Source organism: Gracilinanus agilis, chromosome X, assembly GCF_016433145.1.
Source record: "Gracilinanus agilis isolate LMUSP501 chromosome X, AgileGrace, whole genome shotgun sequence".
In the NCBI taxonomy this organism is placed as follows: Eukaryota; Metazoa; Chordata; class Mammalia; order Didelphimorphia; family Didelphidae; genus Gracilinanus; species Gracilinanus agilis.
In genome coordinates this window covers 67,598,650-67,616,068 of record NC_058136.1, presented here as the reverse complement: position 1 = coordinate 67,616,068, position 17,419 = coordinate 67,598,650, and positions in this window count along the sequence as shown.

The following is a 17,419-nucleotide window of genomic DNA, read 5'->3' as shown; positions in this document are numbered from 1 at the left end:
GCTTGGTCATGGCCAAATTCCCCGGGCTGACTCCCCCTCTCACATAGCCCTTCTAACCGACTCAGGCTCCAATCGATAATCTTCGGCTTAGCCTTCTACATTTGCCTGGCTGATAGCTATTCGGAGGAGTGGATGCTTGGGTATGGGTGCGACGGCTCCAAAAGGCCCAGTTCGGTGGGCCTGGCAGCCCGGTCTAAGCAGAGTTCTGAGCTGGAAGTCAGACTGTGACACTTACTAGCTGCCTGCTTTTGGACATGGGCATTTATCTTCCCTGTGCCTCAGTTTCCTTACCTGTAAAAAGGGGAAGGGGGAGAGGATGGATTAGATGCTCTCAAAAATCACTTTCTAAAGAAATTACGTTATTATCTTCATGATAATAATAATAGTGGTTAGAGGGGCAGCTTCTCCACCAGGAAAACCTGGGTCCATTTGTGGCTCTGAAATATGTTGCCCGGGAGACCCTGGGCAAGTCACTTAGCTTCTTAATTCTCCCTGGCCATTCTTGGAGGCTGCAAACGTTACAGGTACATTCATGATTAGTATAAAGCGAGTTTCTTATATCGGTGAAATCACAGGTCCATCCTTGTCATGTATAAAAGAAGCAACGAAACATCATAGATAAAGAGCCATTCCTGGAGTGAATAAGACTTGAGTTCAAATATGGCCTCAGATGTTTACTAGCTATGTGACCCTGAGCAAGTCATTTGACCCCCTTTGCCTCGGTTTCCTCTTTCGTAAAATGAGCCAGAGAAGTAAATGACAAACTACTCCGGTGTCTTTGCCAAGAAAACCCCAAATGGGGTCATGAAATCTGGTGTCAGCCACATACTAGCTGTGTGACCCTGGGAAAGTCACTTGACCCAGTTTGCCTCAGTTTCCTCATCTGGAAAATGAGCCGGAGAAGGAAACAGCACAGTGCTCCAGGATCTTTGCCAAAAAATACCCAAATGGGGTCACGAAGAGTCAGACATGACTGAAACGACTCGACAACAACCACGGACTCTAGAGAACAAATTCTCCTGAGGCTGTTAAAGAGCAGGACAAGGGTAGTCACGGGCATCTTAGCAGGAATTAGTCTACCTAACTCTTCCCAGCAACTGTCAGGATGGCACAGAGAGACACGGGACAAGAGGAGGCAGGAGGGAGGTGATGCCACCCTACGCCCAGGGGTCCTTCACCTCTCTTGTGTCATGGCTGCTGTCGGCAGTCTGGGGAGGCCTGTGGACCCACCTTCCTTCTCAGAATCATGGCTTTAAATGCATCCAATAAAACACACGTGATTGCAAAGAAAACCAATTCTCCTGAAATAGTTGTTATCCAAATCAATTTGAAAACCTCAAGCTCTGAGCCCCCAGTTAAGAAGCCCTGCTCTAGGTGTTGGAGATTTTATGTAGGGCGCATCTAGCACAGAGGTGAAAGAGGTAGCTTCTTAGTGGCAAGGAGCAGCTAGGTAGCACAGTGGATAGAATGCCGGGCCAGGAGTCAGCAAGATCTGAGTTCAAATCTGGCCTCAGACACTTACTAGCTGTATGACCCTGGGTAAGTCACTTAGCCTCGATTGCCTAGCCCTTGTTGCTCTTCTATCTTAGAATTGATACTAAGACAGAAGGTAAAGGTTAAAAAAAAAAAACCACTGACCTAGGACTCAGGACACCCTAGCTCCAGGGTCTCAATTCTGCCCTCTAGGACTTGGTTTCCTCCTCTGTAAAAATTAAGGGATTGGGGGCAGCTGGGTAGCTCAATGGATTGAGAGCCAGGCCTAGAGACGGGAGGTCCTGGGTTCCAATCTGGACTCAGACACTTCCCAGCTGTGTGACCCTGGGTGAGTCACTTCACCCCCATGGCCTACCCTTACCACTCTTCTGCCTTAGAGCCAATACACAGTATTGATTCTAAGGTGGAAGGTGAGGGTTTAAAAAAAAATAAAAATAAAAAAAATTAAGGGATTAGAATAGATGGTTTCTGAGGTTCCTTCCAGTTTAGATTTAGGGTACTCTGAGTGACCTTGGCCAAGCCGCCTCCCTTCTCTGGGCCTTGGTTTCCCCTCTCTGTCAAAAGAGGGGATTGGGCTCAGTGATCTCTGAGGTCCCTCCCAGCTCTAAAGCTAGGATCCTTGGTGTGACTCTAGGCAAGTCACTTATCCCCTCCAAGCCTCAGGTTCCTTCTCTAAAAAATGAGGGGGTTGGACTAGATGACGACAACAAGGCGTTTTCCTTGAACCGACCCTCTGAGTGCCAGCATTATTGCCCCATTTTCCAGATGGAGCCAGGAGATGAAAAGACTTTTCTAAGGTCACATGGGTAGGAAACAGCAGAGCCATAACTCATACCCACATCCCTTCACCCCAAGGTTGCTGCTTTAGTTGGTGAAGGGATCTGTCTGGTTAATTTTAGGAACAAACAAGATTCTGGCATTCGAACTCCTTTTTCTACCCCTGGACGGTCCGTGAGCCCAAATCTCAGAGGAGGCTTCGGGGGGTTCTAGATGTCTTTTGCAGTCTGGAGTTCCCGTGGACTCCTTCTGAGATTCATGTTTTAAAGGACAGAAAGAAATGATGAATTTCATTTAGAGGAGGAGGAAAATAAACCCCCTTTTTATTTCCTATCCAAGTTCAAAGGCTCCAGCTCAAGAACCCTGGCTCTAGACCATGGGTTCTAAGCGTTTTTGGTCTCCCACTTCTAGTTCTACATTTTTTCCCGGTGGATATGGGTTGGAGAGGTGGGGCAGAACATTTCCCCAATGGCATCTATGCAGCTGTTACTATGGGTTTCCGCATCAGGATGATATTATAATTGTCCTGAGGGGTGACCCTAGTTGCAGAAGGGGGAAACGGGGAGCTAGATGGAGCAGAAGCCCTCGAGTGCCTACTGTGGGGAGAATGGTAAACTGCCCATCTCCCCCGCCCTGCCTCCCTCCCATTGGTGGATCGCACACCCCTGGGGTCAGGGCACTGCTCCCTGGGGAGCTCTGACCGCCCCACCTCCACTTTGGAGACCCCTGTTTCGGCCTCGAGTCCCTGGTAGTCTGGCCGGGAAAGCCGTCTCACCAAACTGGTTACTCCCTAACCTTTAAAGGAAACAAAGTCTGATGGTTTTCACATGTGGGAGCCCACGGTCTAAGTGGGCGTCCTTCCTCTGGCAGAGGAAATGGAGACCCAGAGAGAGGAAGGACCTTAGATCTAGAAGCTGAAGGGACCTCCGAGTTCATGTTAACCTCTCATTTTGTAGGTGGGGAAACTGAGGCTCAGAGAGAAATGACTTCTCTAAGGCCACGTATAAGCTCAAACACTTGTAAATGTAAAGTTGGAAGGGACTTTTCAGGCCATCTAGTGCAACTCCCTCATTTATAGGTAGGGAAACTGAGGCCCAGACATATGCTGTGAGAAAGGGAAGAAGGGAAAATGGAATGGGGGTCCCCTGTAGTTTGGGTCATGGGAGAGATTCACGGGAGGGGAAGAAGGCGAGAGAGGAGGGCATATGATGAAGGGTGGGGTAGAGGGGATAATGTGATACTATGGGAGGAGGACAGACTGGAAGAGAGCTGAACAGAAGATGAGAGGGAACAAAAATAGGACGCGGGGGCCTGGGAGGGGCTGTGACCAATCTGAGCTGACCTCAGACCGTGTCTGAGAGAAAGAAGTCATCGGGCCTCAGGCTCCCTCCCTCCCCCCAAGAATACTGGCAGATTTTCAGGCCAGAGAAGGACCAAGAGGAAAGAGAGGTCTGGCTTCTTGGGAAGCTGAGTCACTGCATTCAGGTTAAGATTATGTGGCCACACAGGGGTCTTTTCCTGACAACGCCCGTGACCTTCAAAGCAACTCCTGAACCCCTTTTTGGCCACCCACGCAGAGGCCAAGTGGAAGTCGGAAGATCTGGTTCTGCAGCAGACTACTCTGGGTGACCTTAGACAAGTCCCTTCCTCTCTCTGGGCCTCAGTTTCTTCCTCTGTAAGATGAGAGGGGTTGGTCCAGGTGGCCTTGGAGGTCCCTTCTAAGCTCTGGATCTAGGAGTCTAGGGATCAGTGACAGCAAGACAGGCAATGAGAAACGGACGCTAGGCTACCTTGGTCTTAAGCCTCGCCAATATGGCCTCGTGAAGCTGAGAAGGGCTCCCCTTTCTGCCCCTGTCCGGCCTGGGTGAGGCTCACTCAAGACAGTGAAACTGAACGCCAAGCCCGTCGTCTCCAACTCTCCTTTACCAGCATGGTAAAGCTTCCTCTGCAGCCAGGGCCTCGCTGGCAGCAAGTGCCCATGCTGTGCCCATAGCTGGCAAAGGAACAATGAAGTTCAATCGGTAACGTGGGCAGCTAGGCACCTCTCCTGCCCCCACAACCTGGCAGATTGGGGAGAAGGGAAAGGAGCAAAGGCCAAGGGAACCCTCCGATAAAGCCATTCTATCTCCCAGAGGGTGACCCCTGGGGACAGAGACAGAGCGGCGTGACCTCTGACACACACTCATTGCGAGATGATAAAAACATGGCGGGCCAATGCCCAGGAGAGCACAGCAGGTGTGGGACAGCAATGCCAAGAGCCAGAATGGGGCGCCAACATGCTGAGAGAGAAGAGGAAGAGACACAAATGGCCAGAGACAATCCGAGATAAAGGAAGACCTACATGGAGACAGACATCTGGCACAGAGATGGAGATACGGGAGAGGGGGAGAGACGGATGGAAACGGAGGCGAGGGAGAAAGAAAGAAACCAACAGAGAGCAACAGCGAGAGAGAGACCAAAAGAGACAGAGAGACAGTTGAAACAGAGACAGAGAAATGAAAGAAACAGTGAGATATAGAGACGAGGCCGAGAGGAAAGAGACGGAGAGATGAAGATGAGATAGATGACAAGAGACGAGAGAAACAGAGAAGCAGAGATGAGAGGTCCAGAGAAGCAAAAAATGGACGCCTCGTGAAGATGAAAGTGAGGCAGTGAGGGGGCGGGGAAGAAGAGGCTCTGAATCAAGGACCCACAGGAAGAAAGGGAGAGAATACCCAGTGCCCAGACAGCAGGACCACATGCTCAACCCCACAGGGAGACAAGACCCCCTCCAAGCCCTGAGCCAGGAATGTGGATGGAGGGCTGGCAGCCCACGAAGACACCGGGGAAACGTGGGCAAAGAAAGAAGAAATTGCCATAAAGGCTGGCAAAAAGAAGAGCCATCGAGAGTGGAGCCAGGAGCGTTTGACTAGGCCGCTGGTACGGGTCAGACACGGTGCTGGTTGCTTGGGCACCTTGAAGACAAAAGTGGGAGAGTCCCAGCTAGGATAGAGAGAGAGGCAGAACAAGCTAATTCAGAGGAAGGATGTGAAGAACTGGGAGAGGCCCTAGAAGGTGGCCATGGAGCATCTTGTAGACCAGCTGGCTTAGACTGTGGAGGACAGGAGGAAGAATGGGCCCAGAGGCAGGCGGCAAGCACCCTTTGGTGCTTCTTCTAGCTGGATCTCCAGGCCACGGTACCTTTCTTCGGCTAGATTCCCGAGCAGGGGAGTGACATGAGCAGATCTGGGTTTGGGGGCTATCGGTGGGGCAGGCAGATGGAGGACAGCCTGGAGAGGAGAGAGCCTGGAAGCAGGGATGCCAAGGAGGTGCTGAAGGCACGCACCAGAGTGTTTGTGGGCAAGTAGAGGGCTTGGGAGGAGTCCCTGGGAAATTGGGAGCGCGGGTTCCCGGAAGAAGGGCAGTGTCCTCCACAGAAAGAAGGAACTCACAAGGAGGGTTCTGGAGGCGCAGATTCACGGAACCAATGGCAGCCGCTCAAATACAGAGCTCTGGGAATTTGGAGAGAAGGGGAACCAGAACAAGAGACAGACTCTAACAAGGCCACACATGAACCCACGACTGATCTGTGGAACAGAGGCCAAATATGAAAGAACACCGGGCGTGGGTCTCTGCCAGCTGTCTTCAGGGTAGTGGAGCCAGGTCAGTGTACTCCCGAAAGCTCTGTGGTAAGACTCTTGCCCCACCTTTGGGAACTCACCTAGGCACAAATACTATTGCCAGAAGGAATCTGAAAGCCTTGCTAAAGATGATTAAGTCCTAGACCAAAAGCAAGTGATAGTTCTCTTACAGCCAAAAGGGAGGGATCCAGAGGAGAAAAGCAGATTTGAGGCCGGCCAATCTGGGCCTTCAATGACAAGGTTTCAGAATCAAAATGGGGATTTCTAGACCCTGGCTTCAAATATTGGAACTGCCTCCGGTCTCCTCCGCCAGGGTGACTGGATCCCAACAAAAGGGGTTGATAAGGATGTATTTGCCTAGAGCAAATCACAAAAGATAAAGTCCACAACTTCAAGTATGTGAAATTGAAAAGCTTTTGTACCAACAAAATCAATGCAGCTAAGATAAGAATAAGTAGGGGAAATGTCAATTGGGAAGAAATATTTCCAACAGATATCTCTGATAAACATCTGATAGCCAAGATAAATAGTGCTGGGGCAGCTAGGTGGATGGAGAGCCAGGCCTAGAGATGAGAGGTCCAGAGGTCCTTGGTTCAGATCTGGTCTTGGGCCTTTCTTAGCTCTGTGATCTTTGGTAACTCACTTAAGTCCATTTGCCCAGCCCCTGCCCTTCGGTCTTGGGGTTGTTATTAGGACAGAGGGTTAAAAGGTTAAAAAGCAGGCAGCTGGGTGGTTCAGTGGATAGGCCTGGTATTTATATCCTTTATCCATTGGGGTATCTTGACCTCAGAGATTTGTGCTAATATTATATAGTTTTTGTTTTTTAATCCTAACCTTCCATCTTAGAATCAATACCAGGTCATGGTTCCAAGGCAGAAGAGTGGTAAGGGCTAGGCAGCCCAGGATCACACAGCTAGGAAGTGTCAAAATCCAGATTTGAACCCAGGACCTCCCATCTCCAGGCCTGGCTCTTTACCCACTGAGCTATAGCTGCCCCCTTTTTAACCTTTTAACCCTCTGTCCTAATAACAACCCAAAGACAGAAGAGCAGGGGGCAGGCAAATGGGCTTCAGTGGCTTGCCCAAGATCACAGAGCTAAGAAGTATCTGAGACCAGATTTGAACCCAAGTCTTCCTGACTTCAGACCTGGCTCTCAATCCACTGAGCCACCTACCTGCCTCTAAACCAGTGATTCCCAAAGTGGGCGCCACCGCCCCCTGGTGGGTGCTGCAGGGGTCCAGGGAGCTGTGATGGCCACAGGGGCATTGATCTTTCCTATTCGTTACTATTAAGATTTTTAAAAATTACTTTCCAGGGGGCTGAGGAATATTTTTTCTGGAAAGGGGGCGGCACTGGGAACCCCTGCTCTGGACAAACAATTCTGAGTAGGAATACTACTAACGATTGTTCCAGAGTCCCAAGAAGAGAAAATCACATGAAAAGAACTCTAGGGCTTCACCAGACACCCAGAACAAACAGTAGAAGATGGCGAAAGAGAGAACTCATGCATGTGGATGACGGTAAGAGGCTAGGGGGCAGAGATCCCTCTAGGAAGACGGGCACACACGTTAATACGCCGCCCCCCATTGGTCCATCCATTCTGGAAAGCTAGTTGGAATTATGCAAAGAAAATGACTAAAATGGCCAGACCATTTGACCCAGAGATCCTACCGCTAGGCCCATACCCCAAGGAAGTCAGTGATTAAAAGAAAGGCCCCATACGCACCGAGATATTTATAGCAGTCCTTTTTGTGGTTATAAAGAACTGGAAACAAAGTGGATGGCCATTGATTGGAGAAGGGCTAAACAAATGGTGGTACTCGGATGTAATGGAATATTACTGAGCCAGAAGAAAATCTGGATATGAAGATTTGAGAGAAGCAGGATCAGACTTCAAGAAACTGGCCCACAGCAAAGGCGGGCACAACCAACAAAGAACATACACGATGACTAAACAATGGAAATGGAAGCAACAGCAGCAACAATTGGATACTTATCTAACCGAGGTTGGCCTGGGGAAAGAGAGGCAAGAAAAACGTGGTTTGGGCCAGTGGGGCAGCTCAGTGGATAGAGCGCCAGAGCTGGAGACCGGAGGTCCCGGCTTCCAATCTGGCCTCAGATACTTCCAAGCTCGGTGACCCTGGGCAAGTCACGTAAGGCCATTGGCTAGCCCTTACCTCTCTTCTGCCTTGGCCCTGATGCTTAATATTGATTCTAAGGCAGAAGGTAAAGGTTTAAAAAATAGAAAAGAAAAATGTAGCTTCCTTCTTTCTTTGTTGTGGTGGGGACTATGGCTAGGTAACACTAAAGACCGAGTCGGAGAAGGGTGGTATGTTCAGCTGAGCTGCTCCCCTCTCTCCCCACTCCCCCGGCCCTTTTCTTTTTAACTGTCCCTGAGGAGGGATGGTGCACCGAGAGTCAGGAGTGCGAGAGGATGAGGGGCATCTATTCAGAAATGAAGGTGACCGAAATACAAAAGATACTAATAAAAAGAAAAGAAAAACAATGTATTTGCCTCAAGTCTTCCAGATCTAATCAAAAGGGTTTTCATCTGAAAAGGAAGGGAGGAGGGAGAAAACTGCCTACATATATGAACCAAGCTAGAAAGAAACCACAATGGATGAAGAAAAACAGCTTCAGAGATACCCAGAAATTAACTGGAGACAAAATAAAAAAAACATTTTTGAAACCCTCACCTTCGGTCTTGGAGTCAATACTGTGTATGGGCTCCTTGGTGGAAGAGTGGGAAGGGTGGGCCATGGGGGTCAAGTGACTTCCCCAGGGCCACACAGCTGGGAAGTGTCTGAGGCCAGATTTGAACCCAGGTCTCTAGGCCTGGCTCTCCATCCACTGAGCTAACCAGCTGCCCATCCCCCCTACTTAGTATCATGTCTAAGACAGAAGAGTGGTAAGGGCTAGGCAATGAGGATTTGTTTATTTTTAAATAAACCCTCACCTTCCGTCTTGGAGTCAATACTGTGTATTGGCTCCTTGGTGGAAGAGTGGTAAGGGTAGGCAATGGGGGTCAAGTGACTTGTCCAGGGTCACACAGCTGGGAAGTATCTGAGGCCACATTTGAACCCAAGACCTTCTGACTTCAGGCCTGACTCTCAATCCACTAAGCTGCCCAGCTGCCCCAAAATAAAATTCAAGAATGCCGTCAGTAACAAAACCCAAAGCTGTTCCTATACCGCAAAGTGGGGGGGGGGATAACAATCAAAATAAACTGGAGGCAAATTGGACTCCCATGGGATCATGGGGAATTAGTGAGACCGACCCCAGCCCCCGACTGGAATACAGTTCTGGATTCCAAGGCAAATAGCAGAGGTGAAAAGGGAGAGAGGAGTAATATTGCCCGCGTAATAATCCAGAACTGTAGAAAGTGCCCTATGCTGTCTAGAGCTGGATATGTACGGGGTGGCCTACATGTTGTCTCCTTCATTAGAATGGAAACTTCCGGAGGAAAGGTACTGTGATCGTCCATTTTGGTATATCCTGAGCACTTAGCACAGAGCCTGGCACGGAATATTTGTTGACACCTCTGTTTGCCATTCAGTCATTTCAGACCTGTCTGACTCTTGGTGACCCCATTTGGGGTTTTCTTGGCAAAGATACTGAAGAGGTTTGCCAGTTCCATCTGCGGCTCATTTTATAGATGAGAAACTGAAGCAAACAGGGTAAGGTGTCTTGCCTGGCATCACACAGCTATTAAGTATCTGAGGCTAAATTTGAACTCAGAACTCCAGGCTAAAGACCACCGGAACGGAAGGAGTGAAGAATCTGGTAAACATCCCAAGACACGGTAGCGTCTTGTAGAGAGAGGGAGTTACAACAACGATCGGAAATGTTAGACTCGCAGACACCTGCTGAGGCTCTTTCTCTGATAAAAACAGAAAAATACTAACATCTCAGCTTGCCTTAATCGTTTTCCTCTTCAGGAAAGGAGAGGGGAGGAAGAAGAAGAAGAAGGCAGAACGTGGAAGAGATTGGAGCAGACGGGTATTTAGTTCCAGCTCTCCCCACGAAGGCAGAGCCGGTCGCTGAAATAGAAATGAGGAGACTCTTTGGACAACAGGTGGGGCGGAGGTAGAAGACCACACTCCATCCCACCATGGAATTTAGGGGAAGAGAGGAGTGCGGAAAGAAGAGTAAAGTCTAGCACGCAATCTTGAGTGGGGAGGGGGGGGGGAACTGATTTCAAAAGGTTTGGAGAAAGTCCTCCTTGACTCAAGGCTTCACACTCTATCCATTGAGACACCTAGATGCTCCCTGGCATAGACTTTTTCTTTTCTTTTTTTTTAACCCCTCACCTTCCGTTTTGAAGTCAATACTGTGTATTGGCTCCAAGGCGGAAGAGTGGTAAGGGTGGGCAATAGGGGTCAAGTGACTTGCCCAGGGTCACCCAGCTGGAAAGTGTCTGAGGTCAGATTGGAACCCAGGACCTCCCGTCTCTAGGCCTGGCTCTCCATCCACTGAGCTACCAGTTGCCCCCTGGCATAGACTTTTAATGGATTATTGAGGACTAATGCTCTAAATCAGTGGTTCCCAAACTTTTTTGGTCTCCTGCCCCCTTTCCAGAAAAAAATATTACTTAGCGCCTCCTGGAAATTATTGAACTCAGAATAGAATGTAATACAAAAAAAAAAAAAAGTGTGGCCATCACCGCTCCCCTGCATCACTGCAGCACCCACCAGGGGGCGGTAGCGCCCACTTTGGGAATCACTGGTCTAAATGATCTGAGGCTGTTGAGGCAGTGAGTGCCCAAAAAAGAGAATGAGGCAAAGGGCAGGGCCACTACTCAGGACAGACAGGGAATGGTGATAAACAGAACATGAGGAGGAGACAGGGTTGCTCAGTTCTTACATTGTTTCTATTCCATCTCCCAAAGAGAATGATGTTTGGGCTGGAAAGGCCAGGCCCCAGATGGCCACTAGGGAGTTACTACTACCCGCAGCAAGTAGGGTAACTGCAAAAGAGTCCCTCGTTGTCCTTGAAAAGTTCAAGTCACCATGTTCAGATGAACGATATCCCAGTTAACTTGTAGGAACTAGGAAAGGGCTGTGACTTGTGAAAGATAGTGGAGAACGGGAGAGACCAGCAGAAAGTGGACAGGGACAAGTGGCCTTCCCGAAAACAGAGAAGAAAATGGGCAGAGGGCATTGATTTAGTTTCCTGGGAAGAGTCTGTAATGAAATTTTAGAGGTGGGAATACATCCTATTAAATGAAGAATTTTTTAAAAGAAATATTAGAGGGATGATGGGTGAAAATTCAGAGAAGGCAGCAATGAGTAAGAAAGAAGCAGGGGGCAGCTGGGTAGCTCAGTGGATGGAGAGTCAGGCCTAGAGACAGGAGGTCCTGGCTTCAAATCCAGCCTCAGACACTTCCCAGCTGTGTGACCCTGGGCAAGTCACTTGACCCCCCTGCCTACCCTTACCACACTTCCACCTAGGAGCCGATACACAGAAGTTAAGGGTTTAAAAAAAAAGAAAGAAGCAACCTGGGTTTGCAAAGCACAGGTCATAACGTTAGACTAGCCTCATTTCTTCTTATAAAAGGGGATTACTGGATGGCTTTTCTGGTAAACGTGGTAAATAAGGAGAGTTTATGTAAGTGTTAGCAAATTATTTGAGAATGAACGGCCCTCGTGCGATTTTTGTGGGAAAGATGGAGAATCAGGGGCTAGGAGATCGCCCTATTGGCTAGACTCTGAACTGGCTGGATGATGGGACCCAAATGGGGTTTGGAGGTCTCTCTTGGAGCGATATATACTCTGGTTGGCTCTATGCAGTTGAAAAGCTTGGACGATGACTTGGATAAAGAAATAGACTCAGCAGAATGCAATTTAGTACCTACTAGGGATCCAAAGAGATAACAAAAATAGTCCCTGCCCTCAAGGAGCTTATATTGATATTGTTGTTGCTATTCAGTCATGTCCAAATCTTTGTGGCTCCTTTTGGGGTTTTTTTGGTAAAGACACTGGAGTGATGTGTCATTTCCTTCTCCAGTGGAGTAAGACAAACAGACTTGCTCAGGGTCACACAGGTAGTAAGTATTTGAGGGCAGATTTGAACTCTGACCTTCCTGACTGCAGGCCCAGTGCTCTAGCTACTCACTGAGCCACCTAGCTGTCTCCTAAGCAAACAGAAGTTAAGTGACTTGCCCAGGGTCACACAGATAGTATCTGAAGCCAAATTTGAACTCCCACCTTCCTGACTGCAGGCCCAGTGCTCTACTGAGCCACCTAGCTGTCTCCTAGGCAAACAGAAGTTAAGTGACTTGCCCAGGGTCACACAGGTAGTAAGTATCTGAAGCCAAATTTGACCTCCCACCTTCCTGACTGCAGGCCCAGTGCTCTACTGAGCCACCCTAGCTGTCTCCTAGGCAAACAGAAGTTAAGTGACTTGCCCAGGGTCACACAGGTAGTAAGTATCTGAAGCCAAATTTGAACTCCCACCTTCCTGACTGCAGGCCAAGCACCCTATCCAGTGAGTCACATTTTATAAGTAAAGGCAACACAAACACACACATACACACACAAATAAGTAAATGCCATTTATGAACAAAAAAATGCGGAGTCATTTCAAGAGGGAGACGGTGCTCAAAAAGACCTGGGAGGAAGGGGATGAGCCAAAGTCTCGGGAAAGAGCTGGCACTCAAGCTGAGCTGAAGGCAACAAGGGACTCTCCGAGGTGGAGGTGGAGGAGAAGGAACTGCACATATAGGGAACGGCCAGGAGGCCAGTTTGACAGCAATGGAGAATTCCCGAAGGGAGCGACCTGCAATAAAACCTGCAAAGGTAGGTGGGTGCCAGACTGAAAAGGTCTTCAGCATCAACTAATATTTGATGCTGGAGTCAATGAGGCATCATTGAAAACATCTGAGTAGGGGCTTAGACCGTCAGGGGTATACTTGAGGAACATCATCGTGGCAATTGTGTGGAGGCTGGATTAGAGAGAAAACCGATTAGAGTCCAGGAGGCCAATCAGGAAATGACTGCAATCCATCAGGCAAGAGGTGATGAAGACGCCAACTGGGGTAGAAGCTGTGTGAGAGGAGACGTTAGGGTGGAAGTCGGAGCAACCGGCCTTGGCAACTGACTCACTCTGGGGGTTGAGGGAGACTGAGAAATGGAGGATGACTCAAAGCTAAGTAAAGAGGTGGCCAGAGGAGGCCTCGATGGCAATCAGGGAGATTCAGGTGTTGAGAGAAACATAATGAGTTCCATTTTGGATAGGTTGAGTTGGAGACGCCAAAAAGCCACGGGAAGCCAAGGAGTACATTTTCTAAGATTCCTCCTGCCTCTGACATTCCATGTTCTAATGACCCTCCAAGCTCTGACATTCTCTGTTCTAATGGCCCTTCCAGATCTAATATTCTCTATTCTAAATCCCTGTTCTAAGGTCTCTCCAAGTTCTGACATTCTCTGTTCTAGCAGCTCTTCTAGATCCAATATTCTCTATTCTAAATTCCCTCCTGGCTCTGACATTCCATGTTCTGAGGTCTCTCCAAGTTCTGACATTCTCTGTTCTAATGGCCCTTCCAAATCTAATATTCTCTATTCTAAATCCCTGTTCTAAGGTCTCTTCAAGCTCTGACATGCTCTGTTCTAGTGCCCCTTCCAGATCTAATATTCTCTGTTCTAAATTCTCTCCTGGTTCTGACATTCCATGTTCTAAGGACCCTCCAAGCTCTGACATTCTTTGATCTAATGGCCTGCCCAGATCTAATATTGTCTATTCTAAATTCCTTGACATTCCCTGTTCTAAGGTCTCTCTCCCCGTTGTGACATTCTATATTTTAAGGTCCCTTTTGGCTTTATGTTCTAAGGCCCCTCCCACCTGCCATTCTGTGTTTTAAAGCCCCTCCCAGCTCTGACATTCACTGTTCTAAGGGCCCTCCCAGCTCTGATATTCTGTGTTCTAAGGCCCCTCCCAATCATTTCTGTTCCACTATCCCTTTTAGTTTTGCTCTTCTCTGTTCTAAGTCCCTCCCCGCCACTCGCTGCTCTGAGGCTTTCTATTCTCCCGTTCTCCCGAGTTCTCCTCCGGTGCACCCTCACACCGTCCATTGTGGGGTTTCTCGAGGCTCTAACCCTCTGGGAGTTTAGGATGTAAACTTGCCCCATCTCAGACCACGGCACTGGGCCAAAAGCCAAAGGATGTGGTCTAACTTCATGAAGACAGAAGAGACGCAGGGAGAACACTGGTGGCTGAGCATGGGAAGCGGAGTGAGTGGCGCTTTGCGACAAGATCACATGTGCAGGCCCAACCTGAGAAAACCGAATCCGCAGGAGGCCTTGCTTGCTCGGAGGTGAACCTCCAAGGTTAAGCTTGGTTTGGGGGCTCATGCTCCAATCTCCTGCCACCAGACTCTAGCTCCCTAGGCAGCTCGGTGCCCACAAACCCTGCTGCCAGCTGGTCAGAGCTGGTGTAGACCTAGAGGCCTAGCCTATAAACTGGGAGAAAAGGGCAGGGACCTCCTCTTCCTGGAAGACGCACGGCCCTCCGGAGCCTGAGATCATCTGGCCATTATTAAATGTTCCTGATAAACCCATTCCAACTCTTTCAGCTAGAGGAGAGGCAGAGACAGGCGGAGATGGGGCCTGGGGAGTGTGAGCCGAGAGTTCTCACTTCCCCCATTAGTTGGCCCACAACTTCTGCGATTTAGATCCTCAGTTCCAGAGTTCCTTGAATGACCACCGCCAGACCGTAGCTCGAGTCTAAGGCTAAGGCAAGGAGACCTCAAGGAAACGGTCAACATCTACTGCAGAGGCCGAGATAATAATGCCCCAGAATTCCAGAGTCTTCTGGCCCAGGCAGCACGTTAGCGATTTCTGCCCCAAGTCCCTCGAGGAACCGGTGGGGGGGCGACTCGCTGACCGTCACGTCACTCGTTGATGGCAGAGACAGAATGTGGAAACCAAGGTATCCCGACTCCTATGCCCTGCTGCAGCCTCTTAAAAGAAAAGGCGCCATTAGGGAGTTGGCTTTGCTGCCACAAGTTGGGCAAGTCGCTTTTTCTTCTGGGGCCTCGGTTTCCTCAGCTAGAATGATAGTTTATATGCAGGTGCTGCTTTAAGATTCTGCTATGGAAAGAGTCAGGCCTAGAGATGAGAAGTCCTGGATTCAAATCTAACCGCAGATATTTCCTAGCTGTGTGACCCTGGGCAAGTCACTTAACCCCCATTCCCTAGCCCTGACTGCTCTTCTGCCTTGGAACAGATAGTTAATATTGATTCTAAGGTGGAAGGTGTGGATTTAAAAACAAAAGATTCTGCTAAGTGCTTCACAAATATTATTTTTCTGATCTTCTGAACAACCACGTGAAGTAGACACAATTGTCTCGACTTCTCGCCTCCTTTTTTCCCGTCCGCTCTGGGAGGAGGTGGGTAGCCTCTTTGGTCCACTAATATCATGCGCCCTCATTTTTAGGCTCGGAAAACGTAGATGATTTGTATGAGGCTGAATTTGAACCCAGCTCTTCTGGATTTGAGGTCCGAGACCCCTTCCTACTAGACCAAGGTAGCTCCCTTAAAATGAGGAGGTCATCAAAGTCTCTTCCTGCTTTGCTCTCCTATGTTCTCTATGGTCCCAATCAGCTGGAACATTCCATGTTCTCTTCCAAACTCAAAGTCTGAAGAAACCCCCAAATGGATGAGATGACTAATCCCATCTGGGTCAGTGATGGGCAAACTACGGCCTGTGGACCAGATGCGCCCCCTGAAATGTTCTATCCAGCCGGGCAACATTCTTCCTAATCTGACGCATACAGTGAGTAGGATACGATACAATGAAACTTGGAAAGAGTCGCCTTAGAAACAGACTGACAGAGGATCATTGCCTTTCCAAGAGTTGGCCCATCACTGGTCTAGGAAGATCTGTGAGCTTTTCAAAATGGGGAGGACCCTTCAAGATCATCTAGTCCAACTCCCTCTTTTTACACAAGAGGAGTAAATAGGAATAGGAAGGCATTTGTCCAAGCTAACAAGACTGGGATTCGAATACAGATCCCCTGACCCAGGCCAAACCCAAGTTTCTCTCCACTCCACCACAGTTGCCCCACCCAGCTGCTAGTTTTCGATGAGAAAGGAGACTTAGGGCCCTGCCTGCTCTCAGCCAGGGCCACACACTTGCCTGCCAGACACTCCCCTAAGTAAATGGAATGGAGACGCTTCAGATTATCTGGGTACCATCTTGGAACTCCCCAGGAAAGGCCTCAGAAGCAGACAGAGCTCTACCCAGAATTCTCTTTCACTTTCATTCACACACACGCTCACAAACACACCAGCTAATACTTTTCACTTCTGTTATGAATAAAGAAGGCTCAGCCTGAATCACGATGAATTAGTCACTCACCCCTCTTCCCGCCAGGCCCCTGATGCAAGATGGTGATTCTTAGAGGGCTCCCTTTGCTGGGTCTGAGAACAATGACCAAGGTTTGGGCTCAGCACCTTGCTTTTATACCTACCCGTCCAGGTACACTGATTCTTCTCTATTGATAGTGTTAATAGAAAAAAAAATCTAAATGCTGAGAGGGAAGGAGAAAGGCCAGGGAAAGAAACCTAAGCCCAACCAGTACAGTAAAAAGAGCAGAAGCTAGGGATTCAGGGGATCTAGGGTTCTAATCCTGCCTCTCTATGAGCAAGTCCTTTCTGCCTCAGTTTCCTCACTTGGAAAATGGTGGATAAGATTTAAAGGAAGGTTCCTTTCTAATTCTAAGTCCTAGGAACCACATAACCTCGAAGGTCCCTTGTAGCCTAAGCATGGAAAAAGTAGTTCCAGAACATATTCAGAAACATTTACCCAGGCTCCTCTCTTTCTCACCTCAGCCCTACCCTCATTTGCACTGGGATGAGTCTCAACCTGAAATGGTAGAGAGAATCAGGAGCTACTTGGGTATGGGTCCTGGCTCCTCAGGAGACCTTGGGAAAGTCATTTCCTTTCTCCCTACTGTAATCCACATCTGTGAAATCAACATCATGCTGGCACTTGCTACCTGTCTGTTGGAAACTTGGAAACACTAAACATCCAAGAGTGCTTATTACTGCCCTTGTTATTAATGCAATCCCCACCCAGATTACCATGCTCAATCATAGCCCTGAAATGTGGAGGAGGAGGAGGGGATTGGGCCTCTTGACTGCTCATAATTATGTCTGCTACCTGCCTCAGTAGGCTTATCCTCAGCATGCTCCATTTCCAGGAGATCTGGGAGAAAGTAGCTATTTGAGGTGACAAAATGAGGGCCCCAAAGCCCTGTGAGGCTGAGGGAGGGGCCTCCCAAATGAGGAGACCTGGATTCTTGTGCCAAGGGGACATGCTAGTTATATAGTAGGACCTGGTCACCTCAGCCTTCTGAAGCCTAGAAAAGAAGGAGGTTGGACTAGACTGGAAAGCCAGGAAACAAGCATTCCCCAAGTGCTTACTATGGGCTGGCGCCATCCACTTCTGCCATTCTATGTTCTGTTACTTAAAGTCTCTTCCAGCCCCAACACTCCCTGTTCTAAGGCCCCTCCCACCTCTGACACTCC